General features: G+C 47.7%; 5 long non-coding RNA genes across 5 annotated transcripts; all 5 read left to right on the top strand.

The window, feature by feature from the left end:
- Nucleotides 1-3,088: 3,088 nt before the first annotated feature.
- On the top strand, nt 3,089-4,741 carry LOC144584125 (uncharacterized). The gene is made up of 2 exons (XR_013538199.1): nt 3,089-4,116; nt 4,376-4,741. It is a non-coding gene; the product is annotated as an uncharacterized LOC144584125 (long non-coding RNA).
- A 2,317-nt stretch (nt 4,742-7,058) lies between these two features.
- On the top strand, nt 7,059-7,582 carry LOC144584124 (uncharacterized). Its single transcript, XR_013538198.1, has 2 exons — nt 7,059-7,162; nt 7,425-7,582. It is a non-coding gene; the product is annotated as an uncharacterized LOC144584124 (long non-coding RNA).
- Nucleotides 7,583-10,218: 2,636 nt separating this feature from the next.
- On the top strand, nt 10,219-10,739 carry LOC144584123 (uncharacterized). The gene is made up of 2 exons (XR_013538197.1): nt 10,219-10,322; nt 10,582-10,739. It is a non-coding gene; the product is annotated as an uncharacterized LOC144584123 (long non-coding RNA).
- A 1,639-nt stretch (nt 10,740-12,378) lies between these two features.
- Nucleotides 12,379-14,030, top strand: LOC144584122 (uncharacterized). The gene is made up of 2 exons (XR_013538196.1): nt 12,379-13,406; nt 13,666-14,030. It is a non-coding gene; the product is annotated as an uncharacterized LOC144584122 (long non-coding RNA).
- A 2,496-nt stretch (nt 14,031-16,526) lies between these two features.
- On the top strand, nt 16,527-17,048 carry LOC144584121 (uncharacterized). The gene is made up of 2 exons (XR_013538195.1): nt 16,527-16,631; nt 16,891-17,048. It is a non-coding gene; the product is annotated as an uncharacterized LOC144584121 (long non-coding RNA).
- The last annotated feature ends 247 nt before the right edge of the window (nt 17,049-17,295 follow it).

Below are 17,295 nucleotides of genomic sequence, written 5' to 3'. Positions count from 1 at the left end.
TCTGGGACCCTTCTCCCCCAACCCATGATGGGCTTTGTAGTCCTTCAGGAGATGAATCTGATCCAAGGTGGGAAAGGCGGTCTTCGGGATTTTTCAAGTTTCGGGGCATGTGCAGAGTTATAGTTGGTCTCCTCCCCATGAGGCTGGCCCTTAAGGAAAGGATTAAAGGGGGTCTGGGTGGATTTCGCTCCCTCCCTCTGCCTCCAAACCCCATAGGAAATTCAGGGCGGGACTCGGCCTTGTACTCGTCTCCCTCACTTTTCACTGCATTAAAATATTTGAAGTGTTTCATGGTTGTTTCTTTTATTTATTTTTTACGTATGTAAGTATGCACGCATGTATTTATTGATGCATGTGTTGGTTTGTTGGTTTGTTGGTTTATTTATTTGTTCTGCAATTTATATAGCACCCATCTGGCAGCCAAGGCCTCTCTGGCCCGTTTGTTTGCGTTGCGATTGCGTTGCGGCCTTGCAGTCGTCTCCCTCACTTTTCACTGCATTAAATTATTTGAAGTTCTTCATGGTTGTTTCTTTGATTTATTTTTTATGTATGTATGTAAGTATGCGTGCATGCATGTCTGTATTTATGTGTGCGTGTGTGTGTTATTTATTTATTTATTTATTTATTTACTTATTGATTTATGTGATTTATATGGGGCCCATCTGTCAGCGAAGGCCTCTCTGGCCAGTTTATTTGCGTTGTGATTTTATTAATCCACCCTGGAGAGGAGAGGGAGCTGTCTTTTTCTTCCCACCCTCAAGGGGACCTGGGTTTGTGGCTGATTTCTACTGCTTTTAATTCCACCCCCTGGTCCCGCTTTTCTCCCCCTTCTCACAGCCGCTTGTACTTGTCATTTGGAATAACTGGATTTTCCCTTCCGAACCAGGTGTCGTTCTTTCAGCGAGCTCGTTCACGCGGATGCAGAGCTTCATCGTTCATTTGCGCCACCCTGCAACCTCGAGGAACGACCGGATCCAGAAAGGTCGGCGGGTAAGTGTGCAGGGGGCCGGCGGGATGGTAGGCATACCATGTGGGTCTGTCACGAGCCCCTCTGCCCCGTGACGGCCCTTGTAGTTGTTAACAGAGAAGAAAGGTGTGAAATAATAACCTTTCTGGGTAATTTTAACGCCCCTGGGCATGCACAGAGTTGCAGTTTTAAAACTTGCCGTTAGGATGGCCGGTTCAAAACAAAAAAGGATTAAGGCAGATGTGTGTACAGGTGCGTATGTCTCTCGTCCCTTTACGCCTGCAGGACATGGCGAGCTGTCTCCAGTCTCCCTCCCAGCTCGGGTTCGAGTCCCGAGGTGGAGATTCCTGAGGACTTCCATCTCCCCTTCTTTCCCGCCAAGGACGAGAGAAAGTGGAGTTCGGGGCTGAGTGCCGTGACCGTCTTCTTTGTGTTTCATGTAAGTTATTATTTTATTATTACTCCTCTTCTGGCTTTTATTGTCCTTGTGTCCTCCAGCGTGCACAGGGGGGGGGAGCAGGGCCGAAGGAAGGTTGGAGGACCCTCTCGCCCTACGCCGTGATCTGGCAGGCAGAGGAGGCCTTTTCTTTTTCCCTGTTCAGGCTGGTGAATATGCAAAGGGGTTGCCAATAAAACCTGAAAATTCTCATTCCCCCCCCCACCTGAATTCTCTTTTGTGTGAGCGCGTGTGTTACTTTTTAGACTTCAGGAAACGGCTTTAGGACCATGAGTTTCTTCTCTTATTTATTTATTTATTTATTTATTTATTTATTTATTTATTTATTTATTTATTTATTTATTTATTTATTTATTTATTTATTTATTTATTTATTTATTTATTTATTTATTTATTTATTTATTTATTTATTTATTTATTTAATATGCCTCCCACTCTACCCAAAGGTCTCTGGGCGGCTTACAACAATTAAAATTCAATACAATAAAATATAAAATGATTAAAATACAATTAAAATGCGATTAAAATAGAATTAAAATTGCCATCATAAAGACCCACAGCTACGGGACGTGGACAACGGTAAAGAAGATCCAGGCGCAGACATCTGGTAGCTTTCCAGTTAAACAGTGTACCAATTAAACAGCCACCTAGAGTGGTTGAAATGACCAGATAGGTGGGGTATAAATAGAATAAAGAAATAAAGAAATAAATTGCCACCTGTTACAGCGTGGACAGTAGGGCAAAAAGCAATAATAATAATAAGAAGAACAATAACGATAACTGCAACAATAATAATCATTTATAACTATATTTATTTATTACCGTTTCATGCAGTAATCTTATTAAGGCACACAAATATTTTAATTTAAAGAATGGACACTTAGTTCAAATGAGAAATTACAGATATCTAAAACCACCTTTACAAGTGGCTGATAAAGGAGAAAAGGGGAGGGGGGTTACTAATAAAAAGCAGGTGAAATAGACAAGCACCGAAAGTTCATTGAATTGCAGTCGTCCTCTTGAACGTTGGGAGACGAATCAGGAAAAAAAGACACGAGGAGGTTCCCTCCTCCCCAGTCCCTGGGAGAGCGAGGCGCCCTTCCTTTTCTTCCTCCACCTCCACCTCGTCCTCCTCCTCCTCCTCCTCGGTCCCTCTCAGGATATGACCCCCCCCCCCCCGCCATGGAGCAGGAGCCGTTTAGGAGCCGAGCTTTTAATTCCCACAGCCGGGAAGCCTGGGGGGGTGTTTGAAATGGCTAGGGTCCTCCGGCATGAGGCTGCCAGCAGAGGGAGCCGAGAAGTGGCCGGCCAAGGGAGTAGTGGCACCGTCTAGCACGCTTGGACTCAGAGGGCCTTTCATGCTGACGTTCTAGCCTTCAGAACTCACAGGGCAGGTCTTCAGGGCCCGCCTCTTCCTGCAGGTCGCCATGGGGACCTTCTAGCCCTTTGCACTCGGAGAGCAGGTCCTCCGGGCCCGCCCCTTCCTGTCGCGTTGCCATGGCGACGCTGGGACGCTAAAGGCCGGTGCGTCGCGCTTTTCCTTCCCCACCGTGTCTCCCCATTATTTGTCCGGCCTGCCCCTGCGGCACCCAAAGGCTGTTCCGGCTGCAAGGCCGGTGGCAGGCCCGGCCTGCGGTGGACGCTGCCCCGCTCCTACCGGGGACGGCGGCTGGGTAAGGAGGCCCGTGGGGGAGGGTGGGGTGACTGCTGGGACCCTTCTCCCCCAACCCATGATGGGCTTTGTAGTCCTTCAGGAGATGAATCTGATCCAAGGTGGGAAAGGCGGTCTTCAGGATTTTTCAAGTTTCGGGGCATGTGCAGAGTTACAGTTGGTCTCCTCCCCATGAGGCTGGCCCTTAAGGAAAGGATTAAAGGGGGTCTGGGTGGATTTCGCTCCCTCCCTCTGCCTCCAAACCCCATAGGAAATTCAGGGCGGGACTCGGCCTTGTACTCGTCTCCCTCACTTTTCACTGCATTAAAATATTTGAAGTGTTTCATGGTTGTTTCTTTTATTTATTTTTTATGTATGTAAGTATGCACGCATGTATGTATTGATGCATGTGTTGGTTTGTTGGTTTGTTTGTTTATTTATTTGTTCTGCAATTTATATAGCACCCATCTGGCAGCCAAGGCCTCTCTGGCCCGTTTGTTTGCGTTGCGATTGCGTTGCGGCCTTGCAGTCGTCTCCCACACTTTTCACTGCATTAAATTATTTGAAGTTCTTCGTGGTTGTTTCTTTGATTTATTTTTTATGTATGTATGTAAGTATGCGTGCATGCATGTCTGTATTTATGTGTGCTTGTGTGTGTTATTTATTTATTTATTTATTTACTTATTGATTTATGTGATTTATATGGCGCCCATCTGTCAGCGAAGGCCTCTCTGGCCAGTTTATTTGCGTTGTGAGTTTATTAATCCACCCTGGAGAGGAGAGGGAGCTGTCTTTTTCTTCCCACCATCAAGGGGACCTGGGTTTGTGGCTGATTTCTACTGCTTTTAATTCCACCCCCTGGTCCCGCTTTTCTCCCCCTTTTCACAGCCGCTTGTACTTGTCATTTGGAATAACTGGATTTTCCCTTCCGAACCAGGTGTCGTTCTTTCAGCGAGCTCGTTCACGCGGATGCAGAGCTTCATCGTTCATTTGCGCCACCCTGCAACCTCGAGGAACGACCGGATCCAGAAAGGTCGGCGGGTAAGTGTGCAGGGGGCCGGCGGGATGGTAGGCATACCATGTGGGTCTGTCACGAGCCCCTCTGCCCCGTGACGGCCCTTGTAGTTGTTAACAGAGAAGAAAGGTGTGAAATAACCTTTCTGGGTAATTTTAACGCCCCTGGGCATGCACAGAGTTGCAGTTTTTAAACTTGCCGTTAGGATGGCCGGTTCAAAACAAAAAAGGATTAAGGCAGATGTGTGTACAGGTGCGTATGTCTCTCGTCCCTTTACGCCTGCAGGACATGGCGAGCTGTCTCCAGTCTCCCTCCCAGCTCGGGTTCGAGTCCCGAGGTGGAGATTCCAGAGGACTTCCATCTCCCCTTCTTTCCCGCCAAGGACGAGAGAAAGTGCAGTTCGGGGCTGAGTGCCGTGACCGTCTTCTTTGTGTTTCATGTAAGTTATTATTTTATTATTACTCCTCTTCTGGCTTTTATTGTTCTTGTCTCCTCCAGCGTGCACGGGGGGGGGGGGGAGCAGGGCCGAAGGAAGGTTGGAGGACCCTCTCGCCCTACTCCGTGATCTGGCAGGCAGAGGAGGCCTTTTCTTTTTCCCTGTTCAGGCGGTGAATATGCAAAGGGGTTGCCAATAAAACCTGAAAATTCTCATTTCCCCCCCACCTGCATTCTCTTTTGTGTGAGCGCGTGTGTTACATTTTAGACTTCAGGAAACGACTTTGGGACCATGAGTTTCTTCTCTTATTTATTTATTTATTTATTTATTTATTTATTTATTTATTTATTTATTTATTTATTTATTCAATATGCCTCCCACTCTACCCAAAGGTCTCTGGGCGGCTTACAACAATTAAAATTCAATACAATACAATATAAAATGATTAAAATACAATTAAAATGCGATTAAAATACAATTAAAATTGCCATCATAAAGACCCACAGCTACGGGACGTGGACAACGGTAAAGAAGATCCAGGCGCAGACATCTGGTAGCTTTCCAGTTAAACAGTGTACCAATTAAACAGCCACCTAGAGTGGTTGAAATGACCAGATAGGTGGGCTATAAATAGAATAAAGAAATAAAGAAATAAATTGCCACCTGTTACAGCGTGGACAGTAGGGCAAAAAGCAATAATAATAATAAGAAGAACAATAACGATAACTGCAACAATAATAATCATTTATAACTATATTTATTTATTACCGTTTCATGCAGTAATCTTATTAAGGCACACAAATATTTTAATTTAAAGAATGGACACTTAGTTCAAATGAGAAATTACAGATATCTAAAACCACCTTTACAAGTGGCTGATAAAGGAGAAAAGGGGAGGGGGGTTACTAATAAAAAGCAGGTGAAATAGACAAGCACCGAAAGTTCATTGAATTGCAGTCGTCCTCTTGAACGTTGGGAGACGAATCAGGAAAAAAAGACACGAGGAGGTTCCCTCCTCCCCAGTCCCTGGGAGAGCGAGGCGCCCTTCCTTTTCTTCCTCCACCTCCACCTCGTCCTCCTCCTCCTCCTCCTCGGTCCCTCTCAGGATATGACCCCCCCCCCCGCCATGGAGCAGGAGCCGTTTAGGAGCCGAGCTTTTAATTCCCACAGCCGGGAAGCCTGGGGGGGTGTTTGAAATGGCTAGGGTCCTCCGGCATGAGGCTGCCAGCAGAGGGAGCCGAGAAGTGGCCGGCCAAGGGAGTAGTGGCACCGTCTAGCACGCTTGGACTCAGAGGGCCTTTCATGCTGACGTTCTAGCCTTCAGAACTCACAGGGCAGGTCTTCAGGGCCCGCCTCTTCCTGCAGGTCGCCATGGGGACCTTCTAGCCCTTTGCACTCGGAGAGCAGGTCCTCCGGGCCCGCCCCTTCCTGTCGCGTTGCCATGGCGACGCTGGGACGCTAAAGGCCGGTGCGTCGCGCTTTTCCTTCCCCACCGTGTCTCCCCATTATTTGTCCGGCCTGCCCCTGCGGCACCCAAAGGCTGTTCCGGCTGCAAGGCCGGTGGCAGGCCCGGCCTGCGGTGGACGCTGCCCCGCTCCTACCGGGGACGGCGGCTGGGTAAGGAGGCCCGTGGGGGAGGGTGGGGTGACTGCTGGGACCCTTCTCCCCCAACCCATGATGGGCTTTGTAGTCCTTCAGGAGATGAATCTGATCCAAGGTGGGAAAGGCGGTCTTCAGGATTTTTCAAGTTTCGGGGCATGTGCAGAGTTACAGTTGGTCTCCTCCCCATGAGGCTGGCCCTTAAGGAAAGGATTAAAGGGGGTCTGGGTGGATTTCGCTCCCTCCCTCTGCCTCCAAACCCCATAGGAAATTCAGGGCGGGACTCGGCCTTGTACTCGTCTCCCTCACTTTTCACTGCATTAAAATATTTGAAGTGTTTCATGGTTGTTTCTTTTATTTATTTTTTATGTATGTAAGTATGCACGCATGTATGTATTGATGCATGTGTTGGTTTGTTGGTTTGTTTGTTTATTTATTTGTTCTGCAATTTATATAGCACCCATCTGGCAGCCAAGGCCTCTCTGGCCCGTTTGTTTGCGTTGCGATTGCGTTGCGGCCTTGCAGTCGTCTCCCACACTTTTCACTGCATTAAATTATTTGAAGTTCTTCGTGGTTGTTTCTTTGATTTATTTTTTATGTATGTATGTAAGTATGCGTGCATGCATGTCTGTATTTATGTGTGCTTGTGTGTGTTATTTATTTATTTATTTATTTACTTATTGATTTATGTGATTTATATGGCGCCCATCTGTCAGCGAAGGCCTCTCTGGCCAGTTTATTTGCGTTGTGAGTTTATTAATCCACCCTGGAGAGGAGAGGGAGCTGTCTTTTTCTTCCCACCATCAAGGGGACCTGGGTTTGTGGCTGATTTCTACTGCTTTTAATTCCACCCCCTGGTCCCGCTTTTCTCCCCCTTTTCACAGCCGCTTGTACTTGTCATTTGGAATAACTGGATTTTCCCTTCCGAACCAGGTGTCGTTCTTTCAGCGAGCTCGTTCACGCGGATGCAGAGCTTCATCGTTCATTTGCGCCACCCTGCAACCTCGAGGAACGACCGGATCCAGAAAGGTCGGCGGGTAAGTGTGCAGGGGGCCGGCGGGATGGTAGGCATACCATGTGGGTCTGTCACGAGCCCCTCTGCCCCGTGACGGCCCTTGTAGTTGTTAACAGAGAAGAAAGGTGTGAAATAATAACCTTTCTGGGTAATTTTAACGCCCCTGGGCATGCACAGAGTTGCAGTTTTTAAACTTGCCGTTAGGATGGCCGGTTCAAAACAAAAAAGGATTAAGGCAGATGTGTGTACAGGTGCGTATGTCTCTCGTCCCTTTACGCCTGCAGGACATGGCGAGCTGTCTCCAGTCTCCCTCCCAGCTCGGGTTCGAGTCCCGAGGTGGAGATTCCAGAGGACTTCCATCTCCCCTTCTTTCCCGCCAAGGACGAGAGAAAGTGCAGTTCGGGGCTGAGTGCCGTGACCGTCTTCTTTGTGTTTCATGTAAGTTATTATTTTATTATTACTCCTCTTCTGGCTTTTATTGTTCTTGTCTCCTCCAGCGTGCACAGGGGGGGGGGGGGAGCAGGGCCGAAGGAAGGTTGGAGGACCCTCTCGCCCTACTCCGTGATCTGGCAGGCAGAGGAGGCCTTTTCTTTTTCCCTGTTCAGGCGGTGAATATGCAAAGGGGTTGCCAATAAAACCTGAAAATTCTCATTCCCCCCCCCACCTGCATTCTCTTTTGTGTGAGCGGGTGTGTTACATTTTAGACTTCAGGAAACGACTTTGGGACCATGAGTTTCTTATTTTATTTTATTTTATTTTATTTTATTTTATTTTATTTTATTTTATTTTATTTTATTTTATTTTAATTTATTTATTTATTTATTTATTTATTTATTTATTTATTTATTTATTTATTTATTTATTTATTTATTTATTTATTTATTTATTTATTTATTTATTTATTTATTTATTCAATATGCCTCCCACTCTACCCAAAGGTCTCTGGGCGGCTTACAACAATTAAAATTCAATACAATACAATATAAAATGATTAAAATACAATTAAAATGCGATTAAAATACAATTAAAATTGCCATCATAAAGACCCACAGCTACGGGACGTGGACAACGGTAAAGAAGATCCAGGCGCAGACATCTGGTAGCTTTCCAGTTAAACAGTGTACCAATGAAACAGCCACCTAGAGTGGTTGAAATGACCAGATAGGTGGGGTATAAATAGAATAAAGAAATAAAGAAATAAATTGCCACCTGTTACAGCGTGGACAGTAGGGCAAAAAGCAATAATAATAATAAGAAGAACAATAACAATAACTGCAACAATAATAATCATTTATAACTATATTTATTTATTACCGTTTCATGCAGTAATCTTATTAAGGCACACAAATATTTTAATTTAAAGAATGGACACTTAGTTCAAATGAGAAATTACAGATATCTAAAACCACCTTTACAAGTGGCTGATAAAGGAGAAAAGGGGAGGGGGGTTACTAATAAAAAGCAGGTGAAATAGACAAGCACCGAAAGTTCATTGAATTGCAGTCGTCCTCTTGAACGTTGGGAGACGAATCAGGAATAAAAGACACGAGGAGGTTTCCTCCTCCCCAGTCCCTGGGAGAGCGAGGCGCCCTTCCTTTTCTTCCTCCACCTCCACCTCGTCCTCCTCCTCCTCCTCCTCGGTCCCTCTCAGGATATGACCCCCCCCCCCGCCATGGAGCAGGAGCCGTTTAGGAGCCGAGCTTTTAATTCCCACAGCCGGGAAGCCTGGGGGGGTGTTTGAAATGGCTAGGGTCCTCCGGCATGAGGCTGCCAGCAGAGGGAGCCGAGAAGTGGCCGGCCAAGGGAGTAGTGGCACCGTCTAGCACGCTTGGACTCAGAGGGCCTTTCATGCTGACGTTCTAGCCTTCAGAACTCACAGGGCAGGTCTTCAGGGCCCGCCTCTTCCTGCAGGTCGCCATGGGGACCTTCTAGCCCTTTGCACTCGGAGAGCAGGTCCTCCGGGCCCGCCCCTTCCTTTCGCGTTGCCATGGCGACGCTGGGACGCTAAAGGCCGGTGCGTCGCGCTTTTCCTTCCCCACCGTGTCTCCCCATTATTTGTCCGGCCTGCCCCTGCGGCACCCAAAGGCTGTTCCGGCTGCAAGGCCGGTGGCAGGCCCGGCCTGCGGTGGACACTGCCCCGCTCCTACCGGGGACGGCGGCTGGGTAAGGAGGCCCGTGGGGGAGGGTGGGGTGACTGCTGGGACCCTTCTCCCCCAACCCATGATGGGCTTTGTAGTCCTTCAGGAGATGAATCTGATCCAAGGTGGGAAAGGCGGTCTTCAGGATTTTTCAAGTTTCGGGGCATGTGCAGAGTTACAGTTGGTCTCCTCCCCATGAGGCTGGCCCTTAAGGAAAGGATTAAAGGGGGTCTGGGTGGATTTCGCTCCCTCCCTCTGCCTCCAAACCCCATAGGAAATTCAGGGCGGGACTCGGCCTTGTACTCGTCTCCCTCACTTTTCACTGCATTAAAATATTTGAAGTGTTTCATGGTTGTTTCTTTTATTTATTTTTTATGTATGTAAGTATGCACGCATGTATGTATTGATGCATGTGTTGGTTTGTTGGTTTGTTTGTTTATTTATTTGTTCTGCAATTTATATAGCACCCATCTGGCAGCCAAGGCCTCTCTGGCCCGTTTGTTTGCGTTGCGATTGCGTTGCGGCCTTGCAGTCGTCTCCCACACTTTTCACTGCATTAAATTATTTGAAGTTCTTCGTGGTTGTTTCTTTGATTTATTTTTTATGTATGTATGTAAGTATGCGTGCATGCATGTCTGTATTTATGTGTGCTTGTGTGTGTTATTTATTTATTTATTTATTTACTTATTGATTTATGTGATTTATATGGCGCCCATCTGTCAGCGAAGGCCTCTCTGGCCAGTTTATTTGCGTTGTGAGTTTATTAATCCACCCTGGAGAGGAGAGGGAGCTGTCTTTTTCTTCCCACCATCAAGGGGACCTGGGTTTGTGGCTGATTTCTACTGCTTTTAATTCCACCCCCTGGTCCCGCTTTTCTCCCCCTTTTCACAGCCGCTTGTACTTGTCATTTGGAATAACTGGATTTTCCCTTCCGAACCAGGTGTCGTTCTTTCAGCGAGCTCGTTCACGCGGATGCAGAGCTTCATCGTTCATTTGCGCCACCCTGCAACCTCGAGGAACGACCGGATCCAGAAAGGTCGGCGGGTAAGTGTGCAGGGGGCCGGCGGGATGGTAGGCATACCATGTGGGTCTGTCACGAGCCCCTCTGCCCCGTGACGGCCCTTGTAGTTGTTAACAGAGAAGAAAGGTGTGAAATAACCTTTCTGGGTAATTTTAACGCCCCTGGGCATGCACAGAGTTGCAGTTTTTAAACTTGCCGTTAGGATGGCCGGTTCAAAACAAAAAAGGATTAAGGCAGATGTGTGTACAGGTGCGTATGTCTCTCGTCCCTTTACGCCTGCAGGACATGGCGAGCTGTCTCCAGTCTCCCTCCCAGCTCGGGTTCGAGTCCCGAGGTGGAGATTCCTGAGGACTTCCATCTCCCCTTCTTTCCCGCCAAGGACGAGAGAAAGTGCAGTTCGGGGCTGAGTGCCGTGACCGTCTTCTTTGTGTTTCATGTAAGTTATTATTTTATTATTACTCCTCTTCTGGCTTTTATTGTTCTTGTCTCCTCCAGCGTGCACGGGGGGGGGGAGCAGGGCCGAAGGAAGGTTGGAGGACCCTCTCGCCCTACTCCGTGATCTGGCAGGCAGAGGAGGCCTTTTCTTTTTCCCTGTTCAGGCAGTGAATATGCAAAGGGGTTGCCAATAAAACCTGAAAATTCTCATTCCCCCCCCCACCTGCATTCTCTTTTGTGTGAGCGGGTGTGTTACATTTTAGACTTCAGGAAACGGCTTTGGGACCATGAGTTTCTTCTCTATCTATCTATCTATCTATCTATCTATCTATCTATCTATCTATCTATCTATCTATCTATCTATCTATCTATCTATCTATCTATCTATCTATCTATCTATTTATTTATTTATTTATTTATTTATTTATTTAATATGCCTCCCACTCTACCCAAAGGTCTCTGGGCGGCTTACAACAATTAAAATTCAATACAATAAAATATAAAATGATTAAAATACAATTAAAATTGCCATCATAAAGACCCACAGCTACGGGACGTGGACAACGGTAAAGAAGATCCAGGCGCAGACATCTGGTAGCTTTCCAGTTAAACAGTGTACCAATTAAACAGCCGCCTAGAGTGGTTGAAATGACGAGATAGGTGGGGTATAAATAGAATAAAGAAATAAAGAAATAAATTGCCACCTGTTACAGCGTGGACAGTAGGGCAAAAAGCAATAATAATAAGAAGAACAATAACAATAACTGCAACAATAATAATCATTTATAACTATATTTATTTATTACCGTTTCATGCAGTAATCTTATTAAGGCACACAAATATTTTAATTTAAAGAATGGACACTTAGTTCAAATGAGAAATTACAGATATCTAAAACCACCTTTACAAGTGGCTGATAAAGGAGAAAAGGGGAGGGGGGTTACTAATAAAAAGCAGGTGAAATAGACAAGCACCGAAAGTTCATTGAATTGCAGTCGTCCTCTTGAACGTTGGGAGACGAACCAGGAAAAAAAGACACGAGGAGGTTTCCTCCTCCCCAGTCCCTGGGAGAGCGAGGCGCCCTTCCTTTTCTTCCTCCACCTCCACCTCGTCCTCCTCCTCCTCCTCCTCGGTCCCTCTCAGGATATGACCCCCCCCCGCCATGGAGCAGGAGCCGTTTAGGAGCCGAGCTTTTAATTCCCACAGCTGGGAAGCCTGGGGGGGTGTTTGAAATGGCTAGGGTCCTCCGGCATGAGGCTGCCAGCAGAGGGAGCCGAGAAGTGGCCGGCCAAGGGAGTAGTGGCACCGTCTAGCACGCTTGGACTCAGAGGGCCTTTCATGCTGACGTTCTAGCCTTCAGAACTCACAGGGCAGGTCTTCAGGGCCCGCCTCTTCCTGCAGGTCGCCATGGGGACCTTCTAGCCCTTTGCACTCGGAGAGCAGGTCCTCCGGGCCCGCCCCTTCCTGTCGCGTTGCCATGGCGACGCTAGGACGCTAAAGGCCGGTGCGTCGCGCTTTTCCTTCCCCACCGTGTCTCCCCATTATTTGTCCGGCCTGCCCCTGCGGCACCCAAAGACTGTTCCGGCTGCAAGGCCGGTGGCAGGCCCGGCCTGCGGTGGACGCTGCCCCGCTCCTACCGGGGACGGCGGCTGGGTAAGGAGGCCCGTGGGGGAGGGTGGGGTGACTGCTGGGACCCTTCTCCCCCAACCCATGATGGGCTTTGTAGTCCTTCAGGAGATGAATCTGATCCAAGGTGGGAAAGGCGGTCTTCAGGATTTTTCAAGTTTCGGGGCATGTGCAGAGTTACAGTTGGTCTCCTCCCCATGAGGCTGGCCCTTAAGGAAAGGATTAAAGGGGGTCTGGGTGGATTTCGCTCCCTCCCTCTGCCTCCAAACCCCATAGGAAATTCAGGGCGGGACTCGGCCTTGTACTCGTCTCCCTCACTTTTCACTGCATTAAAATATTTGAAGTGTTTCATGGTTGTTTCTTTTATTTATTTTTTATGTATGTAAGTATGCACGCATGTATGTATTGATGCATGTGTTGGTTTGTTGGTTTGTTTGTTTATTTATTTGTTCTGCAATTTATATAGCACCCATCTGGCAGCCAAGGCCTCTCTGGCCCGTTTGTTTGCGTTGCGATTGCGTTGCGGCCTTGCAGTCGTCTCCCACACTTTTCACTGCATTAAATTATTTGAAGTTCTTCGTGGTTGTTTCTTTGATTTATTTTTTATGTATGTATGTAAGTATGCGTGCATGCATGTCTGTATTTATGTGTGCTTGTGTGTGTTATTTATTTATTTATTTATTTACTTATTGATTTATGTGATTTATATGGCGCCCATCTGTCAGCGAAGGCCTCTCTGGCCAGTTTATTTGCGTTGTGAGTTTATTAATCCACCCTGGAGAGGAGAGGGAGCTGTCTTTTTCTTCCCACCATCAAGGGGACCTGGGTTTGTGGCTGATTTCTACTGCTTTTAATTCCACCCCCTGGTCCCGCTTTTCTCCCCCTTTTCACAGCCGCTTGTACTTGTCATTTGGAATAACTGGATTTTCCCTTCCGAACCAGGTGTCGTTCTTTCAGCGAGCTCGTTCACGCGGATGCAGAGCTTCATCGTTCATTTGCGCCACCCTGCAACCTCGAGGAACGACCGGATCCAGAAAGGTCAGCGGGTAAGTGTGCAGGGGGCCGGCGGGATGGTAGGCATACCATGTGGGTCTGTCACGAGCCCCTCTGCCCCGTGACGGCCCTTGTAGTTGTTAACAGAGAAGAAAGGTGTGAAATAACCTTTCTGGGTAATTTTAACGCCCCTGGGCATGCACAGAGTTGCAGTTTTTAAACTTGCCGTTAGGATGGCCGGTTCAAAACAAAAAAGGATTAAGGCAGATGTGTGTACAGGTGCGTATGTCTCTCGTCCCTTTACGCCTGCAGGACATGGCGAGCTGTCTCCAGTCTCCCTCCCAGCTCGGGTTCGAGTCCCGAGGTGGAGATTCCTGAGGACTTCCATCTCCCCTTCTTTCCCGCCAAGGACGAGAGAAAGTGCAGTTCGGGGCTGAGTGCCGTGACCGTCTTCTTTGTGTTTCATGTAAGTTATTATTTTATTATTACTCCTCTTCTGGCTTTTATTGTTCTTGTGTCCTCCAGCGTGCACAGGGGGGGGGGAGCAGGGCCGAAGGAAGGTTGGAGGACCCTCTCGCCCTACGCCGTGATCTGGCAGGCAGAGGAGGCCTTTTCTTTTTCCCTGTTCAGGCTGGTGAATATGCAAAGGGGTTGCCAATAAAACCTGAAAATTCTCATTCCCCCCCCCACCTGAATTCTCTTTTGTGTGAGCGCGTGTGTTACTTTTTAGACTTCAGGAAACGGCTTTGGGACCATGAGTTTCTTCTCTTATTTATTTATTTATTTATTTATTTATTTATTTATTTATTTATTTATTTATTTATTTATTTATTTATTTATTTATTTATTTATTTATTTATTTATTTATTTATTTAATATGCCTCCCACTCTACCCAAAGGTCTCTGGGCGGCTTACAACAATTAAAATTCAATACAATAAAATATAAAATGATTAAAATACAATTAAAATGCGATTAAAATAGAATTAAAATTGCCATCATAAAGACCCACAGCTACGGGACGTGGACAACGGTAAAGAAGATCCAGGCGCAGACATCTGGTAGCTTTCCAATTAAACAGTGTACCAATTAAACAGCCGCCTAGAGTGGTTGAAATGACCAGATAGGCGGGGTATAAATAGAATAAAGAAATAAAGAAAGAAATTGCCACCTGTTACAGCGTGGACAGTAGGGCAAAAAGGAATAATAATAATAAGAAGAACAATAACAATAACTGCAACAATAATAATTTATAACTATATTTATTTATTACCGTTTCATGCAGTAATCTTATTAAGGCACACAAATATTTTAATTTAAAGAAAGGACACTTAGTTCAAATGAGAAGTTACAGATATCTAAAACCACCTTTACAAGTGGCTGATAAAGGAGAAAAGGGGAGGGGGGTTACTAATAAAAAGCAGGTGAAATAGACAAGCACCGAAAGTTCATTGAATTGCAGTCGTCCTCTTGAACGTTGGGAGACGAACCAGGAAAAAAAGACACGAGGAGGTTTCCTCCTCCCCAGTCCCTGGGAGAGCGAGGCGCCCTTCCTTTTCTTCCTCCACCTCCACCTCGTCCTCCTCCTCCTCCTCCTCGGTCCCTCTCAGGATATGACCCCCCCCCCATGGAGCCGGAGCCGTTTAGGAGCCGCGCTTTTAATTCCCACAGCCGGGAAGCCTGGGGGGGTGTTTGAAATGGCTAGGGTCCTCCGGCATGAGGCTGCCAGCAGAGGGAGCCGAGAAGTGGCCGGCCAAGGGAGTAGAGGCACCGTCTAGCACGTTTGGACTCAGAGGGCCTTTCATGCTGACGTTCTAGCCTTCAGAACTCACAGGGCAGGTCCTCTGGGCCCGCCTCTTCCTGAAAGTCACCCTGGAGCCGTTCTAGCCTTCTGAAATCAGAGGGCAGGTCCTCCGGGCCCGCCTCTTCCTGTCGCGTCGCCATGGAGCCGCTCCCAGCCAATGGAAATCAGAGGGCAGGTCTTCAGGGCCCGCCTCTTCCTGCAGGTCGCCATGGGGACCTTCTAGCCCTTTGCACTCGGAGAGCAGGTCCTCTGGGCCCGCCCCTTCCTGTCACGTTGCCATGGCGACGCTGGGACGCTAAAGGCTGGTGCGTCGCGCTTTTCCTTCCCCAACGTGTCTCCCCATTATTTGTCCGGCCTGCCCCTGCGGCACCCAAAGGCTGTTCCGGCTGCAAGGCCGGTGGCAGGCCCGGCCTGCGGTGGACGCTGCCCCGCTCCTACCGGGGACGGCGGCTGGGTAAGGAGGCCCGTGGGGGAGGGTGGGGTGACTTCTGGGACCCTTCTCCCCCAACCCATGATGGGCTTTGTAGTCCTTCAGGAGATGAATCTGATCCAAGGTGGGAAAGGCGGTCTTCGGGATTTTTCAAGTTTCGGGGCATGTGCAGAGTTATAGTTGGTCTCCTCCCCATGAGGCTGGCCCTTAAGGAAAGGATTAAAGGGGGTCTGGGTGGATTTCGCTCCCTCCCTCTGCCTCCAAACCCCATAGGAAATTCAGGGCGGGACTCGGCCTTGTACTCGTCTCCCTCACTTTTCACTGCATTAAAATATTTGAAGTGTTTCATGGTTGTTTCTTTTATTTATTTTTTACGTATGTAAGTATGCACGCATGTATTTATTGATGCATGTGTTGGTTTGTTGGTTTGTTGGTTTATTTATTTGTTCTGCAATTTATATAGCACCCATCTGGCAGCCAAGGCCTCTCTGGCCCGTTTGTTTGCGTTGCGATTGCGTTGCGGCCTTGCAGTCGTCTCCCTCACTTTTCACTGCATTAAATTATTTGAAGTTCTTCATGGTTGTTTCTTTGATTTATTTTTTATGTATGTATGTAAGTATGCGTGCATGCATGTCTGTATTTATGTGTGCGTGTGTGTGTTATTTATTTATTTATTTATTTATTTACTTATTGATTTATGTGATTTATATGGGGCCCATCTGTCAGCGAAGGCCTCTCTGGCCAGTTTATTTGCGTTGTGATTTTATTAATCCACCCTGGAGAGGAGAGGGAGCTGTCTTTTTCTTCCCACCCTCAAGGGGACCTGGGTTTGTGGCTGATTTCTACTGCTTTTAATTCCACCCCCTGGTCCCGCTTTTCTCCCTTCTCACAGCCGCTTGTACTTGTCATTTGGAATAACTGGATTTTCCCTTCCGAACCAGGTGTCGTTCTTTCAGCGAGCTCGTTCACGCGGATGCAGAGCTTCATCGTTCATTTGCGCCACCCTGCAACCTCGAGGAACGACCGGATCCAGAAAGGTCAGCGGGTAAGTGTGCAGGGGGCCGGCGGGATGGTAGGCATACCATGTGGGTCTGTCACGAGCCCCTCTGCCCCGTGACGGCCCTTGTAGTTGTTAACAGAGAAGAAAGGTGTGAAATAACCTTTCTGGGTAATTTTAACGCCCCTGGGCATGCACAGAGTTGCAGTTTTTAAACTTGCCGTTAGGATGGCCGGTTCAAAACAAAAAAGGATTAAGGCAGATGTGTGTACAGGTGCGTATGTCTCTCGTCCCTTTACGCCTGCAGGACATGGCGAGCTGTCTCCAGTCTCCCTCCCAGCTCGGGTTCGAGTCCCGAGGTGGAGATTCCTGAGGACTTCCATCTCCCCTTCTTTCCCGCCAAGGACGAGAGAAAGTGCAGTTCGGGGCTGAGTGCCGTGACCGTCTTCTTTGTGTTTCATGTAAGTTATTATTTTATTATTACTCCTCTTCTGGCTTTTATTGTTCTTGTGTCCTCCAGCGTGCACAGGGGGGGGGAGCAGGGCCGAAGGAAGGTTGGAGGACCCTCTCGCCCTACGCCGTGATCTGGCAGGCAGAGGAGGCCTTTTCTTTTTCCCTGTTCAGGCTGGTGAATATGCAAAGGGGTTGCCAATAAAACCTGAAAATTCTCATTCCCCCCCCCACCTGAATTCTCTTTTGTGTGAGCGCGTGT

The sequence above is a fragment of the Pogona vitticeps genome, chromosome 8, assembly GCF_051106095.1.
Source record: "Pogona vitticeps strain Pit_001003342236 chromosome 8, PviZW2.1, whole genome shotgun sequence".
NCBI classification, from domain to species: Eukaryota; Metazoa; Chordata; class Lepidosauria; order Squamata; family Agamidae; genus Pogona; species Pogona vitticeps.
The sequence above is the reverse complement of the archived record's forward strand: the minus strand, read 5'-3'. Positions and strand labels throughout refer to the sequence as shown.